Genomic DNA, 25,671 nt, shown 5'->3' on the forward strand with positions numbered 1-25,671 from the left:
AGATCCTCCTGCCTTAGCCTCCCGAGTGCTGGGATGACAGGCCTGCACCAAAGACTCCTGGCCCAGCTGCTCCTGAGAACTTCCCTTGTCATTTGGACTTTTTGCCATAACACGCATTGTCCGATCAAAAGCCAGTCTGGAGGCTTTATCACCCACCATTATCATCTTCATCTTTTTGTGAAAAAACTGAGACTCTGATGAAGTCCTGAGCCCAGGATCATAAAGCTCGTAAGCGACAGGCCCTAGATAGAAAGCCCCAAAGCTCTGCTCTTCACCCTGAGCTGCAGGCTTCCCGTCCTCTCCTGGCCTTCCTGGGAGGCCTTCAGCCTCTCTGCCCTCACATACCACAACGGTTTGAACCGCAGACTGGCTCCTCACTGCCCCTTTCTCTTGTGGAGTCACTGCTGTCCCCACCCAGCAAGCAGAGTCGGGTCCCTCTACCTGCTGCTCACCTCCCCAGCCCCATCTCCTTCCGGCTTCCAATCAGGGCCTGTCATCTGGGAGGGGCTGGAAAGTCATTTGCTTTATGTAAAACAGCACAAGCCACGAGGTACCCTGAGACCTGCTCCTCAGTAAGTGGGACACACGCGCAAACACCCCGTCGTTTCTCTGGCGTGAGAAACTGAAAATGTGAAGAAGTCTCAGAATGATACTAGGTATTATGAAAGAGGAAGAAAACATGCAGAGGGGGAGGAGAACTAGAGAGCAGGAAGGAGAAAAGAAGGCACCAGAAAAAAACAAAAAAGGAAAAAAAATGGAAACAAAAGTTATGTAAATGAGGGGAAGAAGGTTGGGGGGGGGGTGGAAATGGGTAAAAAGAACCAAGATATATCCATGTACAGGTACAAATTTCCTTTGATGAGTATGACCATTATGTATACCTAAACTGTAGCTCTAAAACAAAATAACCACACACACACCAAAGTAACACAAGCCCTGAATTGTTAGGAAGATCCCGAGAAGGAAGAGTGGAGGATTGACTAATTATATTAAAACTCTATATGCATTCAGCATGGCATGACTACCATCTTGCCCCATGGTCCCGGAGAAGTCCAGCATAGTTTTCCATCAAACTGTGATGGATAAAACCATTTAAGTTATGCGTGGGTCTTTATAGCCAGATTCTGGTTATGAGAAAGGTCTGGTATTAGCTTACAAAAAACCAGGTACATTCCAGTCAGAATGAAGTCCTTTTCATCCTAACCCCCATGCATACCCCTCTTTTGACCCAACTGGTCTTGTTGCTGCCCAGGACCACACTTCTGTCAGTGAGCCCCCAAAATTGCACCCCACCAAGGATCTGCCTGCTTATCTGTCCCATGGCACCTTGTGCCTGGTTCTCACACACTGGGATGGGGTTGTCCTAGACAGATCGAGTCAAAGCCACAAAATGGGCTGCCATGGACACAAGACCATGGGGTTCCCATAGAGCCCTCTCAGAGGGTCAGCGTACATGTGAGGGAACAGCCTGTGATTAAGAACTGGAGGAAGGATGAATCCTCTTGTAAATCGCACTGGGAGAATGAGTACATCAAATAGAGAAGTTGATCATCAGTTTCCTAAGTGATACATAAAGATAAACTTCCCATGAATTATTACATGTGCTGCCCAAGTGAGCACACTTCCCATGAATTAAACAATTGTAATCCCAGCACTTGGGAGGCTGAGGAGAGGATCATAGCAAGTTCGAGACTGGGCTACAAAGTGAACTCAAGGCCAGTTTGAATTGCATAGTGAAACTCTGTCTCAAAAAGCCAAAAAAAAAAAAAAAAAAAAAAAGGTTGAGTCCAAAAATAAAACCACAAATGTATAAAGCAGAAAAAAATGGAGCAGAATATTGTTGTGACCTATGGAGTCATATTTTAAAGACAGACAAGAACAAAGAAATGAGTGAAATGTGTTCATTGCAGGTGACCATGGCCAAGGGTAGCCTAGAAGAAGGTATTTGCCATGTAAAGGTCTCGGCTCTCTGAGGAACTCCTGCGAACTAAAGAAAAAGGCCAAGAATCCACATGGATAAACAGTCCAGTTGCTGGACGGGCCATTTATGGATGAATGTGACAGAGATAATTACAGAACATTGTCATTGTCTCCTGTCTCTGGATGCAAGAAAGACTTCCCCACCCAGCTTCCTCTGCGGCTGTGTGAGCCTGAATCACAAGCTTTCCAGCAGGGATACCAGTGCCAAGGGCAAGTGGCCTCCATCCCTGCCTAGTTACAAGTGTGGCTGGCATTGTCCCAAACTCACCTCTGGTCATGCCAGCCACATTTGTGGAAAATGTTATGATCTCAGCCTCGCCTTAGGTGATGGTGAGCCTTTTAGATACTGTGTGTCCAAACTTCAACCCAAAACCCACTTACTGAAAAATGCCAACACTCCAACTAAACCTGAATCATGAGGTTTTAGTTTAGAAAAAAACAACTTCTGGAGGGGGAAAAAAAAAAAAAAACTTTTGTCCAACGCTCAGCTGCTGGGATGACTTGGCTCCTGTGCCAACAGAAAGGTCTCTGCATGTTGGCAGTGGCATGCGTGCCATAGATTTGCCACCACTGCCCTAACAGGAGCCACTTGCCCTGGGACAGAGCAGGAAATACACCTTTGGTCCCAGCGACTCCAAAGTTCATGGGTGCAGCCTGCCCATCTGATTTGAGGATGCTTATTGTTAGAGTCACTGTCACTAGCAAATTGGAGGTAATCTGGGCTTTCGTGTTTGGGGAGCAGGTATGCAAAATGTGGGGTGTACTCACATCGGAGTAGACTGTGGTACTTTGAAGTAACATACATGGCAATGTGGAGGAAGTTTTGTTTTATTTTATTGGAACTGAAATCATTGTATATTGTTTTGTGTAATATACCAAACTACCGTGCCTTGAGACCCCTGGCATTTGGGTCCACTAAATTGCCCCTTAAAGTTTTCCTAGGAATTATTTACTACTTTCCTGTGGCTGCTGTGCTCACTGACCTTAAGAATAAGTCTTCTTTGTTCTACACTCTAACATGGAGGGGTTTTGCTGTGTTGAGTAATGACATTCAACATACTAAAGTAATGACGTTCAACATACTAAAACATATGAATACATGCATAAAGCTGACAGCATGCTGATTCACCAGGCTATGTCCATACAAGTGACAGATGATGCACAGGTTGACTGGTCTCCTTTCTGATTCCATATGATGTCAAGCTGGTTGCAATCTCATCTATCTCCCTGAGACTAGTTTGAGCCCAGAGTGCCCTCATACAAGGACTTCTCAAGCATCTGGGGGGCAGATGTTCATTGTTCTCCATTCTCCACACCCAGCCATGACAGAGTGTGAACAGAAACCCCAAGCAGAGCTGTCACCGAGCCCCTGCCCTTCCCCCCCCCCTCGGGAGCCCTGTGCAGGTCCCTGTGCAGGAGTCTGTGGCTGGGAGAGGTCAGTCTGGCTTCTCTTTCCCTGGGAACCTTGGTCTGTGGTGAGTTGGCTGGAAACCCCGGGTTCCTGCTGAAAAGACCAAGTCATTGTGTGTTCAGGAAGCCCCAGCACCACTCCCCGGAAGCTGATTGTGACCTGGGCTTCTCAGAGAAGCCTTTCAGCAGGGCGTAAGGGACCAGACCTGGGAAGAAGAAAAACGTTTTAATTTTGTTGTCATAGGATGACTTTTACTCTTGACCACAGACAGGACAAGGTATGTGTGAAGGGCTCTCCCACAGGCCCAGGAGAGGAGTGTTCCCTGGTGTGCAACTCAGCTGCAGAAGGGAAACAAAGCCAGCACCCTTGGGCTACCTACAGGTGCTGAGGGCAGAAAGTGGGTCCAACCCTGCACCATAGGCTGAGAGTGTCCAGAGGAGGGCTGTCTGTACCAGCCCCAGCAGGGGATGCTCAGGCTGGGGAGCAGGTTCCTCTGTGGAGATTGAGGAGTGAAACAGTGCTGCTGACTACTTCACAGCACAGGAAGTCATGCTGATAATAATGGCCTGGAGTCATCAAGAAAAGACAGATAGGGCAGAGGATGTAGCTCAATGGTACAGTGCTTGCCTAGCGATTTGGTAGGGGTTGAACCCAGGGCCTCTGGCTTCACATGTGATATGCCTGTCTCAGGCTCCCTGAGTAGCTAGAATTACACATACTCTGCTCAGAATGCTGTTTAAGAGGGCAGAGAAGGGGCTGGGGATTTAGCTCAGCGGCATAAGTACCTGCCTTGCAAGCAGGCGGTCGTGAGTTTGATCCCCGGTACCGATTAAAAAAGAGGGCAGAGAGAGCCTATTCTCCCAGAACTCTGAGAGACTAAGGCAGAAAGATTGGAAGTTTGAGGTCATCCTAAAAAATTTATCAAGAATTATGCTAGGCTTGGTGGCTCACACTTGTAATCACAGTACTCGGGAGGCTGAGGCAGGAGGATTGTTGTGAGTTCGAGACTAGCCTGGGTTACAAAGTGAGCTCAAGGCCAGCCTGAACTGCATAGCGAGACCCTATCTCAAAAAAAATTTTTTTTATCAAGAATCTGTCTCAAAAGAACAGAGCCAGTGACATAGCTCAGTGGCACAAGTGCCTTCCTGGCAAACACAAGGTCCCGAGTTTGATTTCTAGTACCAAAAAACAAAAACAAAAACAAAACAACAACCCCAGAAACAAAGCTTACTGTTCAGACGTGACTCACATAAGAAGTTAAATGGGTAGTGTTGAGGTTTGAAGGATTATTAGTATGATTGGACTGTATATGGCCCACATATGGTTCTAAAAATGTACTTTTTGGCCATTCGTGGACTGGGGGCAGAGAGAACAATGGCCACACCAGCAAACAAGCCCAGTCTTGAAACCAGTGCCATGCATGGGCCGACATTGCACTGGGAGCGGCCAGGCCCTGGCACCTTCTGATGGCAGGCTGGAGAGTAAGGTGTGCCTGCGCCCTACCTACAGGGGGTGACCAGCTTATGGGGAAGCAGAGGCTGTGATGGTAGCTGTGGAGGTGAAATGCAATTGGATGCCTGTGGTGCTTCCGTGTTTCACTGACATTGCAGGTCTACGGCCAGTGGTCTGTTCACAGGTTCAGAGGATATATGCAGGAGGGCCAAAGTTCAAGGCCACCCTGGGCCACTTAGCCAGGTCCTGACTCAAAATAAAATAAAAATTAAAAAGCTTGAGGGTGTTTTCTTGTAGCAGAGCACTTATCTGGCATACTTCATGCACTGATTTCAATTCTTGGTATTACAAAAAATAAGTTAACAAAAAATCAAGATAGCCCTTGTTATTTAGCCTTAGTTGCGTGGTCATACAACTCTGATAAAGCAACTTGAAGTACGGATTATATTGCTTAATTTTTTTCGTTTTATAATGCTGACTAAATTTAAACTATTTCATCATGTAATTCTTACGGTTTTTATACATTGTCCACAGTGCCACACCCCTTTTAAACAAAGATGGAAAACACACACACAAAAAAATCGTTGTGATTTCCCGTGACATTAGGCAAACACGTGATTTCTGGTTATAGTTCTTCCAGTCTTTTAGATTCTGTTTTCATTCTGTGTGGCAGAGCAACTTTCTCGTTTCCGTTTGCTTCCTCTTCCTTTTTGGACACTGGCTTTCCTGTTTCTTTCTCTGCTGGCTGTGGTCTTCTGCTTTCCTTTGGGGTGTACAGCTCCCCACATCGTCGCCCGGCAGGGGGCCGGACTGGGTGTGGGCACTGGCCAATGGCACGGATCTCATTTTTCGTGACCCATGGGGTTTGACTCGTATTTTTTCCACTCGGTCTGGTGAGGACCGAGAACTGCCACCCCGGGCCTATCGCAAAACAGTTTGCAGTTTCCTACAGGAAATGTTAGAAAATGTACCAATATCACTGGGCACCCCAGACCCGGACGGGGCGGGGGCGGGGGCGGGCCGGAGCTTGGGGCGGGGCATGGGCGGGGCATGGCGGGGCCGGGGCGGGGCCGGGGCGGGAGGATCGGGACTTCGGGTCTTAAAGGCTGCGTTGCGGCGCTCGAGCGCACAGCGTCTCGGCCCGCCTCCGCCCGTCTCTGCCGCGAGTCTTCTGTGAGTAGCGCTGGGCCGTCGCGCGCTGGGTGCAGCCAGTTGCTGGGTGGGGAGCGCGCTCGGCCTTCTCTGCCCTTCCGCGCCGTCCCCGTGCGGCGGGGGCGGCTCCGTGGCTTCTCTCCACGTGGGCCTCCGGGCGGCACGTGGGCCGGCTCCCCGGCAGGTGCGCGGGGCCCGGGAAATGGGGGAGGCCGAGGTCCCGGCACTGTCGCGGTGTCCGGGGCCGCTCCGCTAGGCCATCCAGAAACAACGCGACCCACGGGAAGGGGCGGGGGCGGGGCGGGACCCCACCCAATCTCAGGCGGCCTTCAGCGGCCCGGCCGCCTCCCACCTGCCGCGCTCTAGGAGTCCGCGGTACGTGGCGGCCACAGCGCCTCTGAGGACTGGGAATTACGGGTACAGGTAATAAGCGGATTGAAATCTTGAGTGGCTCAGTAGGGATAGGACCCAGGAAGAGCCCTGAAACTCTTGGCCACCAAGTGGCGAGGTAGACACGGGTCCATTCATTCACTCATGCATTCCATTCAACAAACATGAATGCAATCTGGTGGGGAGCAGGATGGGCCCGCGGCAGCGTTAGTGAGGGAACAGTAGGAGAACAGTGTAGGTTTCCGTTGGGCACCTATGGGCCTCATCTGCCGGGCGAAGGGGGGCAGTGTGGAGAGGACACTGCCTTCCCGTGACTGCCCTAGTCCCACCCGTGCTGGCTTTCTTCCACTTCCTGGAGGCCTGCAGGAACGGCAGCGTGGTTCTTTCACGTCATGGTTCTTTCAAAGTGCTCAGTCCTCCTCTTTTCTGGCCCGGGGGGGGGGGGGAGGCTCTGAGATTCGAGGGCTATCCTGGGCTTGGGCTGCATCATCATGAGGCTTTCCCTGAGTCGGTGACTGGGATGATGGTGCTACCCGAAAGAAAGAGAATAGGGTCAGCAAACTGGTTGGAAGTAGGGGAGTCCTGGCTTCACTAGAGTGGGCAGAACTCTAGTGAGGCTTTGTTGGGAAAAGGAGGGTTCCCGATGTTCACCTGCAGCCCTCAGTATGTGTCCTCGCCCTGCAGCCCGGGTTGGGCCCTTTACAGCTGGGGTAGAAAAGGGGCACTTCACCAGCTGTTCGCGGGTTCTGGAGCATAGGTTATGCATGTGAGAATGGAGATGCGGACTGGCCACTGTGGTTCTGGGTTTGCAAGCCTTGCTGTTGGTGCAGAGAGCTTCGGGGACACGTGCATTGCATTGAAGAGGATGGAGAGGGCTAGTGGAAAAGGCCAGGATATTGGGGATCTGAAGGGTGAATAGATGTGTGCCAGATAGAAAAGATGGGGAGTCAGGGTGGTGCAGGAAATGCTGGGAGTAGGGGAAGCTTGGAGCCTTGGCTGGGATGGTCCCAGTTTCTGGGGGCAGTGTGGACCTGCAGCACTCCCAAGGCTATTGTGTCTGGTCCTGCCCCTCCCTTCTGTCCTCCTGAGGTCATGACCTGAACAAGTCAGTGAGAGGCCACGTGTATCCTTGTCCAAAGCCTTGCACAGGGAGGCTGAAGAGGAGAAGGAGGATGATCATCTGTAACATACTAAGCTTCCTACATGCCTGGAAAAATAGTTGTTTGTTTTATTTTATTATTTTGTTGAAGGAGAACCTTGCTGTTTCCCAGGCTGGTCTCAAATTCCTGTGCCCAGGGGCTGGGGATTTAGCTCAGCGGCATAAGTGCCTGCCTTGCAAGCAGGCAGTCGTGAGTTCGATCCCCGGTACCGATAAAAAAGGAGAAAGACCAAAAAAAAAAAAAAAAAAAAAAATTCCTGTGCCCCAAGGGATCCTGCTGCCCCCAGTCCTGAGTGCTGGGACTCCAGGTCTGCACCATTGTACCTAACTCTGTGTGAATTAACTAACTCATTTGAGCATTACAGTGATCAGAAACTAGATTAGTATCCCCGTTGTTTAAATAGGGAAGCCAAGGCAAAGAGAGTTAAACAGTTGCCCAGAATCACAATCCAGGCATTCAGACTTCATATACTTCACACATATGTAGACCACAGTGGTGAGAAATGCCTGTGGCTTTTACCCTGTTTCCTTTGGTGTTAGGGATGGAACCCAGGACCCTGCTTGCACTAGGCAAGCACTCTGCCACTGAGCCTCATGCCAGCCACTATTTCCCTTCTGTGGACTCCTCCTTCCTTATTAGCCCTGGAAGGGGACAGGCCACCCAGTTGAAATGCAGCTACTCACTACACAGAAGAGGCTGACACTTTTGGATTGGTGCCAAGAACTCTCTTGATGGGACTTTCCCCAAGAACCACCCGGAGTCTCCCAGGCTCCCTCCACCCAACTCAGTCTTTTAACCCCCTCTTTTTCCTCTTGGCCCAAATGAGGATGTTTACAAAGAACAACAAAGTTATTTAATAAGCTACAAAACAACCATTTCTGAAGACACTAAGCCTTAGTAATGGAATTTGGGACTGGCTTTACATTTGTACCTGCGATCTTTTCAGTAAATGAAGCCCCAGCTAAAAAGTGGAGGAAGGGCTGGGGACTTAGCTCAGTGGTACCACAGTAGCCTCAGATGTGCAAGGCCCAGGGTTCTATCCTTCACACTGGAAGGGGAGACAGACAGAGAGAAAGAGAGAGAGGAGAGGAGTGGTTTGTTTTAAAGCTACCCTCCCATTCGGTGTTGCAAATGAACAGTCATGAATAATGTGAACTTCAGAGGGAAATTCTTTTTTTAATTTAAAAAAGAGAAAAGTCAGAAAAGAAAAACAAAAAGCAAAAAGCATAAACAATAACAGCAAACTCAAAATAATAATATAGGTTTTCAAAACAATGAAAGAAATTTAACAATGGTTATTATATTGCATATTGTTCTCTTTTTTTCCAAAGAAAGAAAATTAAAGAAAGTAGAAAAACAGAAAAGAAGGGTAGAACAATACAGAATTCAAAAAAAATTATCATCATAGAATGGCTAGTTGATACATTACTCATTGTCATCAGAGGGAAAGTTTTGAAGGAGGAAAGACCATGTCTGTACTCACAGATGAGGCTTCAGGAGAGTTGGTGTTTTTAGGGGCTCAGAGTAACTAGAAAGGTGTTCAACCCTTGTGAGGCCCCGGTTCTGACCTTGGTACTACACCGACTGTGTTCTCAGGGCATGGATTGCCTGGGTGGCAGTCGTGACCTCAAGTTGAGCGGCACAGAAATGAGGCAGCCACTGCTAGGAAGATGACTGACTGCTGGGTCTGGGGCTTAGTCTGGCCTGCGGCCAAGATCACAATGTAGCTTTCTGCAAAGCTAAGCGTGGTGGTGCATGGCTGTAATCCCAGTACTTGGGAGGCCGAGGCAAGAGGACTGTTGTGAGTTCGAGGCCAGCCTGGGCTACAAAGTGAGACCCTGTGTCAAAAAAAAAACAAAAAAATGAAACCAAACAAGCAAAGGAAACCCTGTGGCCTTCTGCAAAGCTGCTGTGTGGGCAGGAGGGGCTGTGTGCAATGCTGACCCGCACAGGACTGTGTCTGCCTGAGGCTGGGTTCCCTCATTTGCTTGCGAAACCTCTTTCTACAGAGGAAGGAAAGTGAGCAGTGCTACACCCTAGTGGGCTGGCTGGCAGGTGGGTGCTGCAGGCTGTTTTTGGTGTTGCAGGTGCAGCGTGGGTGGAGAAGTGGAGAGACTCCGGCTTGCAGTGAGGTTTTATCTGAGGCCAGCAAGAAAATTCCTGTATTTCTGTTACCAAGCATCTGTGTATTCCTGTTTGATACAGAGATGGCATAATTATTTGGTATAGGCTGGGTTTGGTGGCATACTCATATAATCCCAGCACATGGGAGGTTGAGGCGGGAGGATCACTGAGCCCAAGGTGCACCTGAACTACATAGTAAGATCCTATCTCAGAAAACAAAAACAAAAATTATTTGGCTTAAACTGGATGTATTGGCATACTCCTGTAATCCCAGCACTCTCTGGGAGGCTGAGACAGGAGGATTGTTGCAAGTTAGAGACCATCCTGGGCTACAAAGTGAGGTCAAGGCCAGCCTGAAGTGTATAGCAAGACCTTGTCTTAAAAAGACAAGAAAATTACTTGTTTTAGTTTGCATATACAATAGAAAGATGTTCTGTTGGGTTTTTTGGTTTGTTTTTTTGGTACAGGAGATTGAACTCATGACCTCACACTTGCACATCAGGCGCTTATACTACTGAGCTAAATCCCCGACCCTAGAAAGATGTTCTGATAAAGCCATCACAAGTTGAAAAATACTGAAAAGGCATTTAATGCACGTGACCTTGATTAGTCTAATCCCTCTCTATGTGCAACACATAGTGGCCTACCACTGGGCAAAATCACCTATTACAGAGCCTATTTTAGGGTAAAATATCAGCTAGCTCATGTACTAATATAATTTATTGAATGCTGGTACCAAGAGTGAAAAACAGGATAGGTGCTTTTGCATCATTTGGAAAGTCACACACACACACAAACACACACACACACACACACACACACACACAAACCCTACACTGCAATCACCTGTATTTTTCACTCTAATTCTTGGGCTGACGCTGTGACACTTTACAGCTGCAAAACATTGATAATGGTGACATTTCTTACATGAATGCGTGTGTCTGAACTAGCGTTCAGGTTACCAAATCCTGGTCCCAGGCCATGTGCCAGCAGCTCGTGGTTGGGCTGCTATTTCCCAAAACAAGGACAAAGGAAAAAGCTTCTGCAGGTGGCACCACCTGTCAGCCACTTTTCTGTTTTCCTGTTTTGTCCCCACAGGTGGAAAATGTCCCTTTTTACAGGTGGGGAAGTGAGTCTGTGTTGTGGGTCAAGGCCCTGGAGGGCCCATGTGCCTGGTGAGGCTGTGCTCTGGCTGGGCTCTGTGGGCCTCTTGAGGTGCGTGTGCCAGGCAGGGAGGCTCCTCTGGGTTCAGTCTGTTTCTGCAGTCAGTGTTGGCTGAGATCAGGCCTGGGCACTGGGCGTCTGACTGGGGCTGAGGCTGCAGGGACTTAGGGCCAGGAGGCAGAGCAGGAGCACCTGTGGCAGGTGAGGGCAGTAGACCCAGGTCCCTGCTGCTGAGGATCTCTGGCCCTGTGATCATTAGGTGCCACAGGCATCTGTGGCTTGCTCAGTTTGGGCTGGTGCAGCTCCCCAGATAAAGCTAATCTGCAGCCTCAGCCTTAGATACTACTGACATGGGTGACTAAGTCAGGTCTCATGTCAGCAGGGGCTGGGGAGGCTTCTGCCCCCTGGCATTTCCTTGGAGAGGAGGAGGAGGGGGAAGGAGGAGGGAGGCCGCTCCTGGGCTTCTACAGAAGGACCCTGAGCTTTACAGGGACCCCTGCACTTAAGATGCCTCCTTCTCGCAGGCCAGCTGCCTCTGTGCAGTGGACATTGAAGGACCACAGCCAGGCTCAGCACCATCTGGGACCCTGGAATCCATCCAGGTAGGCCCTGCTGTGGCTAAGGAGATAAAACAGCCTTACTTGGACTTCAGGAACTTTCCAGCAAGTGTTCCCTTACTCTGTCATGGGAAGGGGATTACGGGAGTTCTTTGAACACTCTAGTGCTTGCCCTGTTCTCCCTGAGGTAGGTTGTGGTAGACAACTCTAGTGACTCCCCTTGAATGCAGAACAATTGCTGCAACTTTGGAGACTGATTTCCTTATACTGATATGTATAGAGCTGACTATGGTATTTCCTTCTCTCTTCAGTTGGCTCTAAGCATTGCAAATAAGGCCAGCCAAGGTACTGGTATGTAGTCTCTAAAGCCATCAGACAATCTCCTGTGTCCTCGGGTAGTGTTCTCTCTAAAATACATAAGCACAGTGGTACGGTAGAGCCAGTCAGCTCCAGGAATATCAACAGGGCATAAGCCTCAAGGTAAAGAGACTATGACTCCCCAAGACACAAAAGTTGACATATCAGAAACTGGAGCAACAGCCTCCTAAAACAATTCAGTTGCTACCTTAATTGAATTACGCAAATTGACCCTTCTGCATATCCTTATCTCTGCATTTTGCAGAGATACTTTTCTCCCTGCCTGGCTGGCCGGTTAGTCCCATAGTTCCTCCATCCTCACTGTCACTCCTCCCTGAGCCACCCCCTTCTTCACAAGGTAATAAATTCTGGGAGAGGCCTAGCATCAGGGCCTTTGTCCTCACACCCTCCCGGGGATTGGACTTAGGACCCCTTGGCTGCCCTTAACTGGGAATATGTCTTGGTGTCTTTACTCTCGCCGTGGGTTGCATTGCAGGTAGTAGACTAGAATTACCTTGCTGGGGTTCCAATAACGTCTTAATGGAATTGTAAATAGAACCTTTTGGATTGTGAGAAAGACTAGAAAAAGGATTACAATGCTTGGATGACTGTACACAATATTTGGGGTTACAATAGTAAGTCACTGTCCCAGTAGAGGAGAGGATGTTTCCCACCAGAGCTGGGGAGGCAGGAGACCGCGGTTCCCTGGGGCAGGCTCTTCTGTCCTGCTGGCCACACCCTCACCCCACAGACTGTGGCCAGCCCTTGTGGGAGCAGCTCTGGCTCCACCTGGGCCTTGACAGCAGCTTTTTTTCTTCAGGACTAAGTGCTACAAAGAGGATAAGGCCAGAGTTCTGGGCAGGGCAGGGCAGGGCAGGACAGGACAGGATGGCAGAGGCTCCCGCAGATACTTCGGAGTGGGCCTCTGAATATAAAGATACACAAAGTCAATGAGCATATAAAAAAAAAAAACTCTTTAAGATGAGGCTGGGGTTGTAGCTCAGCAGAGAGCACTTGTCTAACCTACACAAGGCCCTAAATTCTATCTCCAGCACAAGGGGGAAAATGTTTAACACTACAAATCGAAGTAACAGTGACATCACCTCTCATCTACGAGGATGGCTGGAATAAAAAGCCAGGTACAGCTGACGATGGAGGTCAGGCTGGCTGCTTAGCACATGCCTACACACCCAGCACTCTGGGAGTGCTGAGGCAGTAGTTCAAGCCCAGATCAGGCGAGTTAGCTATTTATAGAGAGACTGTCTCAAAACATAAAAAAAAAAAATGTGGGGTCGGGGGCTGCACATGGTGGTGCAAGCCGGTAATCCCAACACTCAGAAGACAGGCAGGAGGATCACTAAGTTCAAGGCCAGCCTGGGCTACACAGCAAGATCTTGTCTCAAAAGACCAAAAAACGAGGTGGTGGGGATATGGCCCGCTGTCAAGGTACTGGTCCAACCTCCAGTACTGTAAAAAAAAGAAAGAGTGAAACACTGACCCTGCTACGACCAAGGCAGACCGTGAAGACATGGTTGTAGGTCACAGAGACCGCACGGCCTAGGGTCTGCTCCAAGGAGCTGTCCCAACTGGGCCAACTGGAGACTCCATGCAGGTGCAGGCAGGCCTGGGCTGAAGGCAACCCTGGTGACTTCCAGTAGCTCCACTGCAGGGTGTTGAAAGTTTTTCACATTGGACTGCGGCCGTGGTTGCTCAGCTCACCTCTGTGAATATACTAAAAACCGCTGAACTCTACATGCACTTTAGATCGATAAATGTCTGGTATGTGAAACATATCTCAAGACAGTGGTTTTTAAAATATCAACTGAGCTGGAAATGTAGCTTGCACAAGGTCCTGGGTTCCAAACCCAGCAATGCAATAAATAAATAAATAAACCAATGAGCTTCAAAATAGCAACTGAGGAGGGTGGAGGAGGGCGGGAGAGGTCGCCCCTCACACAGGCCAGCGTCTCCACCAGGTCCTTAAAAATTGGCCCCCACCCTGCCTTGCAAGCAGGCAGTCTCGGGTTTGATCCCCAGTACCCAGTACCGATAAAAAGGAAAAAGACAAAAAAAAAAATTGGCCCCCCTTATCAGGCGTGGTAGTGCACGCCTCTAATCCCAGCACTTGAGAGACTGAGGTAGAAGGACTGCTGTGAGTTCAAGGCCAGCCTGGCTACATTGTGAGTTTAAGACCAGTCTGAACTATGCAGTGAGACTGTCTCAAAAGAGAAGTTGCCATCCCAGATGCTCAGAGCCTCCAAGATCCAGCGTCCTGCCTCCCCTGGTCCCTGGCCTGGACTCTGAGAGCCTGTGGACACTGATTGGGCCAGATGAGCCAGAGGAGAGAGACTGAGTGCTGGGATTACAGGCACGTACCACCACGCCAAGCTTTTTCCTTATGTGTTCTTTGTACATGTCCTTTTTCAGTTAAATAATTTGAAAATATTTTCCACCATTTTGTGTGTGCTTTCTTTTTTTGGAGACATGGTCAGCCTGAACTTGAACTCACTGTGTATCCCCAGGTGGTCTCCAACTTGCAGTCTTCCTGCCTCAGTCTCCCCATTGTGGGGATAACAGGTATACACCACCATGCCCAGCTCACTTTCTGTATCTTTTGGGATTACAGATGTGTGTGCCACCACCCCTTTGTTTTTTGAAACACAAATTTATAATTTTCAAAAGCTTGATTTAATCTATTTTTTTCGTTCATCGTATATGTTTAGTGTTGTGTCTAAGAAATTATTGCCAGGAAATAATTCCTGGCAATTATTGCCAGGAAATAAGTCCTAGGAAATTATTCACAAACCCAGGGTAATAAAGATTTATTCCCATGTTCTCTTTGAAGAGTTTTATAGTTTTGGCCCACTATCTTAGTTACCTTTCTCTTATTGCTGAGACAAAATACCCAGTGCCCAAAGTTAAAGGGGGAAGGGTTTATCTAACTCACAGTTTGTGGAGATTTCAGTCCATAATTGGCAGCTCCAAGGCAGGGTGGCACATGGCAGAGAGGTAACAGAATCAGGGTTGTATAAGACAGCAAAAGCAGTAAGAGAGGGTAGGAGAGAGGCCAGCCCTCTTTGTCCCTTATATGGTGTGTAGAACACCTGCCTTAGGGCAGGTGCAGCGCTCATACCTCTGATCCCAGCATTGAACTAAGAATCAGTCACAAACTCTAAATTCAGCCGCCTATGAAAAGCCTGTCCCAGTGACTTCTTGAGGCTCTGGGGGGGACATACAGACAAACCATAACACCTTCCCACCTGGTCTTAGCATCTGTTTGGGTAAATCTTTGCATGTTGTCGGGTAGGGACCCATTTCATGCTTTGATTTGTGGATTCTCAGTTGTCCCATCATGATTTATTGAAAGGATTGTTCTTTCCCGTAGTCTGGCCCCTTTGTCAAAGGTTACTTAATTAATCGTGGGGTTTACCTTTTTGCCTGTCATTTGTATCCTGTGACTTTGTATGGGTATCCATTGGCAGTAGTAGCACACTGTCTTGATGACTGCAGCTTTGTGATAAGTTTTTAAATCAGGAAGCACAAGCCCACTAACCTTTTTCAAAGACTGGCTATTTTTGAAAGTGTCACTTGCCTTACCGTATGAACTTGGGAACCACTGTCATTTTCTGTAGAAAATGCAGCTGGGGTTTTGATGAAATTGCAATCTGCAGATCAACTGGGGATTGGCTTAACACAAAGTCCTCCAGGCCTTGAACGTGGGATAGCTTTTGTTTGTTCATAGTTTTCATTCCCTGCACCAGTGTGACATTTCTTGTATTAAATGTATATCTAGGTATTTTAGTTTCTTCTACTTTAGTTTCTTTAGCCATTACAAGTGTAGTTGTTTAATCTCTTAATCTCTTTTCCGGGTTGTTTATTGTTAATGTAGAAAAATGCTGTGGATCCTGCAGGAGCTTCTGCCCTGCATCCTGGCTTGCTTGTTGGGTTTTTGTTGTTTTTGTTTTTGGTACGGGGAATTGAGGCTACGGAGGAGGAGAGAGGTATAGATGGTGTAGTCAGTGCAGGTGCCCGAGTTTTTCAGGAACCACCAGCATCTGCAAAGACCCCATGAGGTGGGAGCTGGGCCTTGGGTAGCAGAGCTGGAGTGGTACCCAAGGCACAGGTACCCGCCCTGACTCCCTTTCCTCCCTTCCTGTTGAGTTCCAAGTGGCACCATGAGGGTTCTTGGGGTGAGTGCAGAGACCCCACTGACAAGAGTGGTGAGAGGCAAAAGCAAAACTCAGCCAAGTGGGGAGACTGGCGGGGCAGCCAGCGACCTTCTGGTAACTGGTCCTTAGACGAAATCTCTGGTGTGTTCATTTTGTCATCTTATGTTTGTATGAAAGTTATGGTTTCTTAAAATGTGTAATAGAAATTGTGAAAGATGAAGAAATTGTTCAAAAGAAAAGGGAACTAGGGAGGAAGAGAGGAAGGGAAAAGAAAGAAATGAGAAAAGAAGGATAAAATAGAAACAAAGCTTTGTAAATAAGGAGGGGAAGATAAATTAAAATAAGGGGAAGAGAATGGTAAAAAAAAAAGAATCAAGATATATCTTATACAGGTACAGATTTCCTATGAGGAATGTGATCATTTTGTATATCTAAATTGTACCCGTCAGGCCGGAGGTAATGGTTCACACCTGTAATCCCTGCACTTGGGAGGCTGAGGTGGAAGGATTGCTGTTCGTTCAAGGCCAGTTTGGGCCACATAGCGAGTTGAAGGCAGCCTGAACTGCACACGGAGACCTTGTCTCAAAAACAAAACAAATAAAAAAACTGTACCATTAAACTGAAGTCAGAAAAAGAAAGAAAGAAAGTAAATTACAGTTTCTTTTCTTTAAATGACCCATTAGCAGTTTTGGGGATCAGACACAGAAACTGCCCCACGGGGTCACAAGACCTTTTCTTGACTGCTAGAAGTAAATTTCAGGCGGCTACTTTTAAGTTTACTATACTGTTTCTCTTAGTGTCCCCACGCCCCCACCTGTGTGTCTTGTTTTGGTTTCTGATTTACACACAGCGGATAAATTACTTGTCTTGGCATGATTAAGGATTTAAGATTTATGGTCTTAGTGCCTGCCTGGCAAGCTTGAGGTTGTGAGTTTGATTTACGGTACTGGAAAAAAAAAAGATTTATGGTTGTATATTTTTTCATCTTTCTAGGCAGGTGACACAGATCTGCTCTCTGTTGAGATAGATAACAGAATAACAGAGAATCTGATTGCTGGGCTTTGTGTCCTTAGGGTCTTTTGAACTCAGTTCAATTACAGATTTTGTGTTCAGCAGAGGAACAATTCTTTAACCTCTGTGTCTGTGAGTTTCTGGTTTCCTGTTTGCTCTTGACGTGAGCAGAAGTTGTACAACCGCTGCCGGAAGCTCTTTGTCTCTCCGCTTCTTATGTCATGATGATAAACATCTTTAGTCTCTGAGCTTTGGGCTGTGAAGTGACTTAGCTTGGAAGACCACTGTCTGAAGGGCTTGGGTGGTTTATGTAAATCAACTATTTCTGGGATTTCTAGAAAATAAACTTCTAACAACTTCAATGCACTAGTTTTGTTTTTTTGTTTTTTTCCTTTTTATCGGTACCAGGGACCGAACTCACGACTGCCTGGCCCCAGTGCACTAGTTTTTTTAAAAAAATAATCTTTTTCTTTTTTTGAGCTACATACCAACCCCAGGCCCTAATTTTTTTTTTTTTTATAGAAACAAAGATTTTAAGAATCAGAATTCATATGATTAGGTCTTTGGTAAATGAGACTAAATTAATAACTTGGGTTTGGAAAAAGGCTGTTTTCATTATCCTTATTAATGTAATAAGAGCTATATATTTTATTCTATTTACTTTCCCTCCTTGAACTTCTCCAGGTTTCCTTATCAAGTCAGCTAATACTCTTACATAATGTTTACCATTATGAAAATTGTAAATTTGTGTTCAGCTTGACTGAATAATTGTTCATACATTGCTTTTGTTTGTGTCTGGTGCTGGGACCTGGACCCAGGGCCCTATGTATGCTGAGCACACTCTGTACCACTGAGCTGCATCTCAGCCCAGAAAATATTTTTGTCTGTTTTGTAATGCTGAGAATTGAATCCAGGGAGCACTGAGCTGCATCACCAGTACTTTTTAAACTAAAAGTGACACTAGGACTGAGCCAAGGCCTCTGCAGTGGTGACATCCCAGTTCTTCTTCTTCTTTTTTTTTTTTTTTTTGGTACCGAGGATCAAATTTATGACCTTGCACTTACCAAGCAGGCACTTAGGCCGCTGAGCTAAACGCCTCAGCCCCATCCCAGCTATTGTTATTTATTTATTATTTGAGAGAGGTCTTGCTAAGTCAGCCAGACTGGGATCAAGCTTGTGATCTTCCTGCTCAGCCCCCCAAAGTGCGATGATTATGGCACCTTGCCTGGCTTTTGTTTTATTTTTGAGACAGAGTCTTACTACTGCTAAGCTGCCACCATACCTGGCCTGGCAGTGTTTTGTTTTCACATTATTCCAAGTACAGCTTTAACTGACTAACATTGAGTTAATTAATGACTAATTATTGTATGGCTATATGTATTTGTTTTGTTTTTTGAGACAGAGTCGAGCTATGTAGTTCAGGCTGGCCTTGAACTCCCTGCGATCATTCTGCCTCAGCCTCCAAGTGCTGAGATTATAGGGGTGTAGCACCGTGTTATAGGTATGCAAGAAGGATCTAGCTGGTCCCTCCCATACTTTTCTATTGTAAATTTGTACAACTGTGCCCTATAAGAATATACAGGAGACCAGAACATACGTGCTGTCAGTGAAAGCCACACTTGTGTGTCATGTGTGAAGATCGCTTGGGTGTGACAGTTGAAGCAAAGCTGATTTCTTTCAGTTGTGTTTACATTGTAGTTCATGCTAGTTTTTATTTCTGATGTTATCTTTAAGGTTTGGTAAGTAAATACACAGCTGATATAAAAAGGTGAATGTTTATTCTAAATGCACATACATATTAAGAATTTAATACTTTATTGTATATTTTATGTTCTTGTTAACTACACACTGTGTAATATAATGAGAACCTCCTGACAAAACAGCAAGACCACTGAGATGTCAGGTATATCTTACAGAAATGCCAGGAAAGCAAAACGCAAGTGCTGTCAGTGTAAACAGTATATGTCTAGGGCATACTGTTGTTGTGCAGTATGCCTGAAATGTGATAATTGAAGTAAAGATTTTTTTGTTTGTTTGTTACTGGGAATCAAACTTAGGACCTTGTGCTTGCCAGGCAGGTACATGTGTCGCTGAGCTGTATCCTGTGATCCCAAGATTTTTTTTTTTGGTTTTGAAAATGGTATTGGTATTTTTACTGTAGCTCGTACAAGAATTTATTTGTTGCTCAGCATGATCATGCACACCTGTAGTTCCAGCACTGGGGAGGCTGAGGCAGGAGGATCACTTCAAGTTCAAGACCAGCTTGGGCTACATATTGAACTCAAAGACAGCCTGAACTATAGAGAGAGACCCTGTCTCAAAAAAAAAAAAAAAAAAAAAAAAAAAAGAATTTGTTTTTCCTTTTTTCGACTTAGTATACTAAAAAAGTCAGTGTTGAAAATTATGATGCGTTTTTAAAATAAACAATAAATATTTTAAAATTCAATACTTTATTGTGATTTTTTCCTGTTAAACACTGACTGTTTAATATATAAAACTTACAAAATTAAAGTTAATAATTCTTTTTTTTTTTTTTTGTCTTTTTCCTTTTTATCGGTACCAGGGATTGAACTCACGACTGCCTGCTTTCAAGGCAGGCACTTATGCCGCTGAGCTAAACCCCCAGCCCCTAAAGTTAATAATTCTTCGGTGAGGACTTGGCACACCTTGATGACACAGTTAGTCTCAAGTTCTGGAGGTTAAGATAGAAACTGAAATGTTAGTTGTTAGGGAGAATTTAATTTTTTAAAGTTCTAAGAAGATGTAATGTCTTGGACTAGTGTTGATGAATAAGCTTTCTGCTTCAGGGAAGTGTGAAAGGTGTGTGTGGCATGGAAAAGTTGTGGTCGCTGAGTACAGTGGGAACTACCTGTTTCTGCAGCTGCTGGGGAAGCTGAAGCAGACGGATGGTGTCTTACTTTTTACTCATTGCTGAGACAAAATACCTGAAGCCCAAAGTTGGGAAAGGAAAGGTTTATTTCTTAGTGTTTGGAGGTTTCAGTCCACACTCAGCTCTAAGGCAGGCAGGCATGGCGGGGCTGCAGTTCATGGCAGCTGCAAACAGCAAAACAGGAACCAGCAAAGAGCAATACATACCTTCTTCCTGCCATTACATCACATCCTGGCTCTACCCCCTTTGTGGGTGGAGCACTGACACCATTAATCCAAGCACTAGACAATGAACGAATCATAAATACACATTGCAAACTCATGAGGCCTGAGGGACACAGACATACAACATGACATTCCACCCCTGGCTCCCAGGACTCATGTACATCCTTTATACAAAAGACATGTAGTCCACCTCCAAGAGTTGCCAAAGTCCTAACAGTTTTAGCATTGCTGAATAGTCCAAGTCCCAAGTCTCCTCCAAGATTTATGGCAAACTCTTAACTATAACCCCCTGTACAAATGAAACAAGGTTAAACATTTCTGAAATGCAAAGGCACAAGATAAACATTACCATTCCAAAAGTTACAAACAGGGGAATATAAAGTATTGGAAACAAAGCAAGTCCAGCATCCAGCAGGAGAAACATTAAGTCTCAGAGTTCCATGCTCAGCATCTGAAGCAATCTGGTTACAAGCTCCAAAAGGCTTGGTGATTCCACTCCCACGGCACTTCCAGGTATATCAGGTCCCGCCGCTTCTCTCTTAAATCCTCTCTGCTCGCTTTTTGCAGCTCTCCTTGGATCACCCACGTTCCTGGCTTTTCCAAACTTCTGGGGTCTCCACTGCACCTTCGGCTTCACCTTTACATCCTCACAAATTGCCCTCTCAGGGGCACACTGCTTGGCCTGCCAGGCCCTTTGCAATTGAGGTGGAAGCCGTCTTACCCTCAAATGTGTGCATTTTCCTTGCACCTAAAATCAGCACCTTGTGGATGCCGCCAAGGTCTGCTGCCAGCTGGAGCAGTAGCCAGGCTTTTCTCTCTCTTGGCTATAGGGGTCAGTTGTCTGGATCGCAGGGCTCTGTTTGCCTGATTGTGATGAAAAGCTTCTCTGTGTTGCTGCCATTCTGGAAACTCATGTGGCCTCTGTCGCCATTCTGGAACCTCACGTGGCCCCTGTCGCCATTCTGGAGCATGGCACTCTGCAGTTTTTCCCTCTGAGCAAATTCTTTCACCTTTGCAGTGATGCTGCAAAGGGTGGGGACCCACTTCCTGGGATGCCCCAGGGCCATCTTTCTTATCTCTCTGTTTCTCCACAGGAATCAAAATCTCAACTCTGTCTTTACAATCCACAGCCTTCCTGGAATTTTCCTTCTGGCCAAACTCACAGCATTGTAAATTATCCTGCTGGGTTCTTTGCTCTCCATTTGAAACATAAAGCTGGCTGAAAGCCCCCAATAATAGCCATGCCACAGCCTCAATGTTCGATTGCTTTTTAATTTCTTTTTCAAGATTAATCAGTCCATTGCCCTTTGTCTCAGTCTCAGGCAAAGTCTCTGGGCAGGAGCAAAATGTAGATAAACTTTCTGCCAAGCCATACCACACATCATGTGGAATCCAACAACCAATCCAGTCCTTCTTCTCAGCAGAAACCTCCCAAGCCTGGTTTTTACCATGAGGCTATCTATCATCCTTCCGTTCTCCAGAGCTCTGACCAGAATCTCCTCTACAGGATAGCCTAAGCTGCTCCAGCTCTATGCATACAGGCGACATGTCCGAACCTTTCCAAATTCTGCCCACAAGATATTTCCAAAGCCTCTTGAGAAGCACAGTCACAGCAAACGACCCCACTCTCGGTACCAAATTCTGCTGAGACAAAATACCTGAAGCCCAAAGTTGGGAAAGGAAAGGTTTATTTCTTACAGGTTTTGGAGGTTTCAGTCCACACTCAGTTGGTTCCAAGGCAGGTGGGCATGGCTGGGCCGCAGTTCATGGCAGCTGCAAACAGCAAACAGGAACCAGCAAAGAGCAAGACACACCTTCTTCTGCCATCACATCACATCCTGGCTCCACCCCTTTGTGGGTGGAGCACTGACACCATTAATCCAAGCACTAGACAATGAACGAATCACAAATACACAATGCAAACTCATGAGGCCTGGGGGACACAGACATAAACCATGACAGATGGCAAGTTTGTGCCCAGCCTGGGCAACTTCATGACTTAGCAAAACCCTGAGTCACAGTTTAAGGAAAGGAGGCACCTGAATGCTAGGGGTAGAGCACTCCTGGGTTTAATCTCTACTAAATAAACAGACTCTTGAGAGCTGGTGGAAAAATATGGTGAATATTTTAAAAACTTTAAAAATGCATTACAGTAAAAAAGAAAAAAAAGACACAGCTATTAACTCCATCAGAATACTCCCCATTTCGAACACTGAACTCACACCTAGCTCGTACGGCTGAGCTAAATCGCAGCCCTATCCCTTCATTCCTGCCCCTTTCTAAAGCAGTTCTGGATGTCTTCTTTCGTGAGTGTCTTTAGTTGTGCTTTTGTGGCTGAATCCATTCGAAACATTTCTCACTCTTGATCGTTTTGCCCTGGGGAAGAGCCAGAAGTCTCAGTGCCAGGTCCTGTGAGGAGGGCAGGCGCCACACTGTCTCTGAAAGCCTGCCTTTCTCTGTATGGCTCTTGGTGGTGGCATCCACCTTAGTTTTGTGCACACCTCAAAAAGACACCAAAAAGGACTTCCAAAGGGAAGAGCGCTGGGAAGAGTGTTAGAAGCCAGGGGAAGCATTTTGAGGGAAACTCATGGTAACGGGCCTCTTACTGGGGCAGCTGTTTTTAAAAGTGTAGAGTTCACACTGTGCACACTGACCGCACCTCACTGTGGGCATGAGTGTCTGCTGACCGCAAGAAGCAGCAGGCACCTCAGTCGTCCCTTCTGAGGCTCTGAAATAGAATTAAGCACTTGATTAAAGGGGATAATTACTGTAGGTGACAGAAAAATGTGCATATATGCTTTTATTCTTCAAAAAAGGGATGCATTTTTTCCTCATAGATTTTGAATTTCTAGACCTTCTTACACATAAAAGTTGAGGAACCAAAAAGCTTTAGATTAAGATTAGATTAAGTGGTTTTGTGGGTTTTCTGTTTTTTGGGTTTTTTTTGTGCATGGGGAGGAGGTGAGGCAAGGCCTCTCATTATGTAGTTCTGTCTGGACGTGAACTCATTATGTAGCCCAGGGTGGCCTCGAACTCATGGCAGTTTTCCTGCCTCAGCATGCACCACTACACCTGGATAAATGCCTTTTATCTATCAATATGTCCTGTGTTATAATTAAAATATTCATTTGTTCGTTCATGCATTTGAGATGGAGCTTTTGCTGCCTGGCCCAGGCTGGCCTTGAACTTGAGATCCTTCTGCCTCTGTCTCCCAAGAAGCTGGTATTGCAGGTGTACACACTTTACGTTTATGAAACATTGTTGACCTCACAGTACCTCTAAAAATGTAGTTTTAATCTATCTTTCCTCTTTCTGTGTCTCTGTCTTTGTCTGTCTCTCTGTTTTTCTGTCTCTGTCTCTCTGTCTCTGTCTTTCTCTGTCTCTGTCTCTCTCAGTGGTGTAGAATCTCAGACGTGCCACTGAGCCACAGTCCCAGATCAGCCCTCTTGACTGTTTTAAACCAGAGACTCACAGAACAAAGGTCCATCACTTATGAAAAGGGCCAAGGGTCATGAGTTTTGTTAATGGGTAATCAAGTCTCATAGCTTGGCTACCATCTTAGTTGAGTGTCCAACTGCCTTTGACAACTTTTAATATCGCTTTCCAAAGATTAGACTGTAGGTTTAGAAAATAAAATTGAAGACTTTTTTTTTGGTGAAGAGTGGAACCCAGGCCCTCAGGCGTGCTGGGTGATTTACTACTGGACACCAAGCTACATCTCCAGCCCTGTCGGAGTGTTTTACCTGTGAAGCTATGGTTGAGTTTCCTGGAAGATCTGGGAAGATTCTATCATCGCTTTGTAACAGCTCTGGGCTGGGGTGTGGAGCAGTCCTGAGCTCCATTCCCAGCGTGCAGAGAAGGAAACAGTGGGACCATAGACTTTGGCCGTTTGGCAGGCTGTTTCATTTAGCTATTGCCTTCCGGGTGTCATGTTGTTGCGTGCCTCGGGGTGTAGACCGCCCACCTGCTGATGGACATTTGGCTGGCCCCACCTTCCACGTGTTGTGACTAATGCTGCCGAGAACTAGAACAGGCGTGTACAGATGTGTATTCGAGACCCTACTTTCTCTTCTTTTGTACACATACCCAGATGCGGGATTTAGATGAATGGCAATTCTGTTGGATTTTTTTTTTTTTAAGATACTACCGTCTGTATACCTTTTTAAAAACTAGCACTGGGTGTGATCACGCATTCCTGTAATCCCAGGATTTGGGAGCCGAGGCAGTGAGTTCAAGGCCAGACTATACTATAGTGTGAGACCCTGTCTCAAAAAAATAAATGAGTAAATAAAGACAAAATAATTAGACAAGTTGGTAGCATAATTGGGTAAATTGCAGTGAATGATGCTCAGGTAACCAGCACCAACCCGACCAGCTGTGTCCCTCTCTCCCTCTTTCTTTCTTTCCCTTTCTTTTCTTTGTTTTTATGCTCCTTATTTCTCTTTCTCCCTTCCTCCGTCTGTCCCTCTCTCCCTCCCTCCCTCCTACCTTCTTTCCTTCCTTCCACTGGGGATCCAACCCAGGGTCTCACACAAGCCAGGCAAGTGCTGTGCCATTAAGCTACATCCGAGACCTCTCTGAGATGCGGTCACTGAGTTGCTCTGGCTGGCCTGGAATTTCCAGCCCTCGCCTCATGTGCTACACACCTGGCTTTAAGGAATTAAGGCTGACTTCATGGCGAGGTGCTTTCACAGCCCTGCCAGGAAAACTGGCCTGGGTCCTGGCTATAGGCTGGTAAAGAGGGTAACTCCCTGCTGGACCAGGATATTTTTTAAAATTTTGTTCGTATTGTTGTTTTCAAATCGATTTTATTTCAGAGAGGAAAAAAAAAAAAGAAAAAATTCAAAACATGCTAATCAGGGGCAGCAATGGTACCTACATTGCGCATTGTCATCCCCAAATCATTCAACTGGAGCACAGGACGTCTGCATTCAGTGAGGACCAGGAATTCTGTGGGTGTTTGGAGGACCCGAGTAACAGTGCTGAGTGGCCAAATACACACATGGGAAATGGCTGGGCCGGTGGAATGGAGCTCCTGCTCTCGCTCCAGGAAGCCCAGAATCTGCCCTGAGCTAGGCAGGCAGCCAGGAAACCTCGTGGCTGCCTTTAGTAAGCACCCTGGCTGCCCGAGCCCTCTTCCAGGCAGCAGCTCTCCCTCCTCCAGGTACCTGCCTCCAGTCTCTGTCCGGTGTGACACCTGTGGGGCTGATGGCCCTCACCACCAGTTTAGGACTAGTCACCCTGCCCTTCTCCCTTGGTTGGTTGCCTTCGTTTATCCCACTGAAGAATCCCACAGACTTTTATAGGGACTCTGGGTGAAACCAACCAGCTTTCTTCTCTCAGGGTGACAAGTAGTAGAGACTTCTATTAGTCCAGTAATTTTCAGCTGGGCTACACACATGTGTAATCCTAGCACTTGAAAGCCTGAGGCAGGAGGATTGCAGCACTTTCAGCTACTTAATGAGTTCAGGACCAGCGTAAATTCTACAAGGCAAGCCCCAAAAAGGTAGTAGTTTTTATTTTGTGACCTTAATAATTGTTCAGTACTTTCTGCTTCTGTGTTTGCAAAACAAACAAAAGGAGGCTGAGCTGATTAATTAATATTCTTGATGCATGCATAGAAATTATCA

The 25,671-nt window shown here is 46.6% G+C and overlaps 1 protein-coding gene across 2 annotated transcripts in view; it reads left to right on the forward strand.

The window, feature by feature from the left end:
* Positions 1-5,894: 5,894 nt before the first annotated feature.
* Positions 5,895-25,671, forward strand: part of Bid (BH3 interacting domain death agonist) — a 38,637-nt gene continuing 18,860 nt past the window's right edge. Inside the window, exon 1 of one of the 2 annotated variants that reach the window (XM_003461768.5) lies at positions 5,895-6,016. The gene's annotated coding sequence lies outside the window, so the exon portion shown is untranslated. Of the gene's footprint in view, positions 6,017-11,365; positions 11,436-25,671 lie in introns of those variants that run through there. The other variant, XM_063258652.1, reaches the window with a different exon arrangement.

The sequence above is a fragment of the Cavia porcellus genome, unplaced genomic scaffold (genome assembly GCF_034190915.1).
Source record: "Cavia porcellus strain 051 isolate PalLab524CR breed Dunkin Hartley unplaced genomic scaffold, mCavPor4.1 scaffold_11, whole genome shotgun sequence".
Lineage (NCBI taxonomy): Eukaryota > Metazoa > Chordata > Mammalia > Rodentia > Caviidae > Cavia > Cavia porcellus.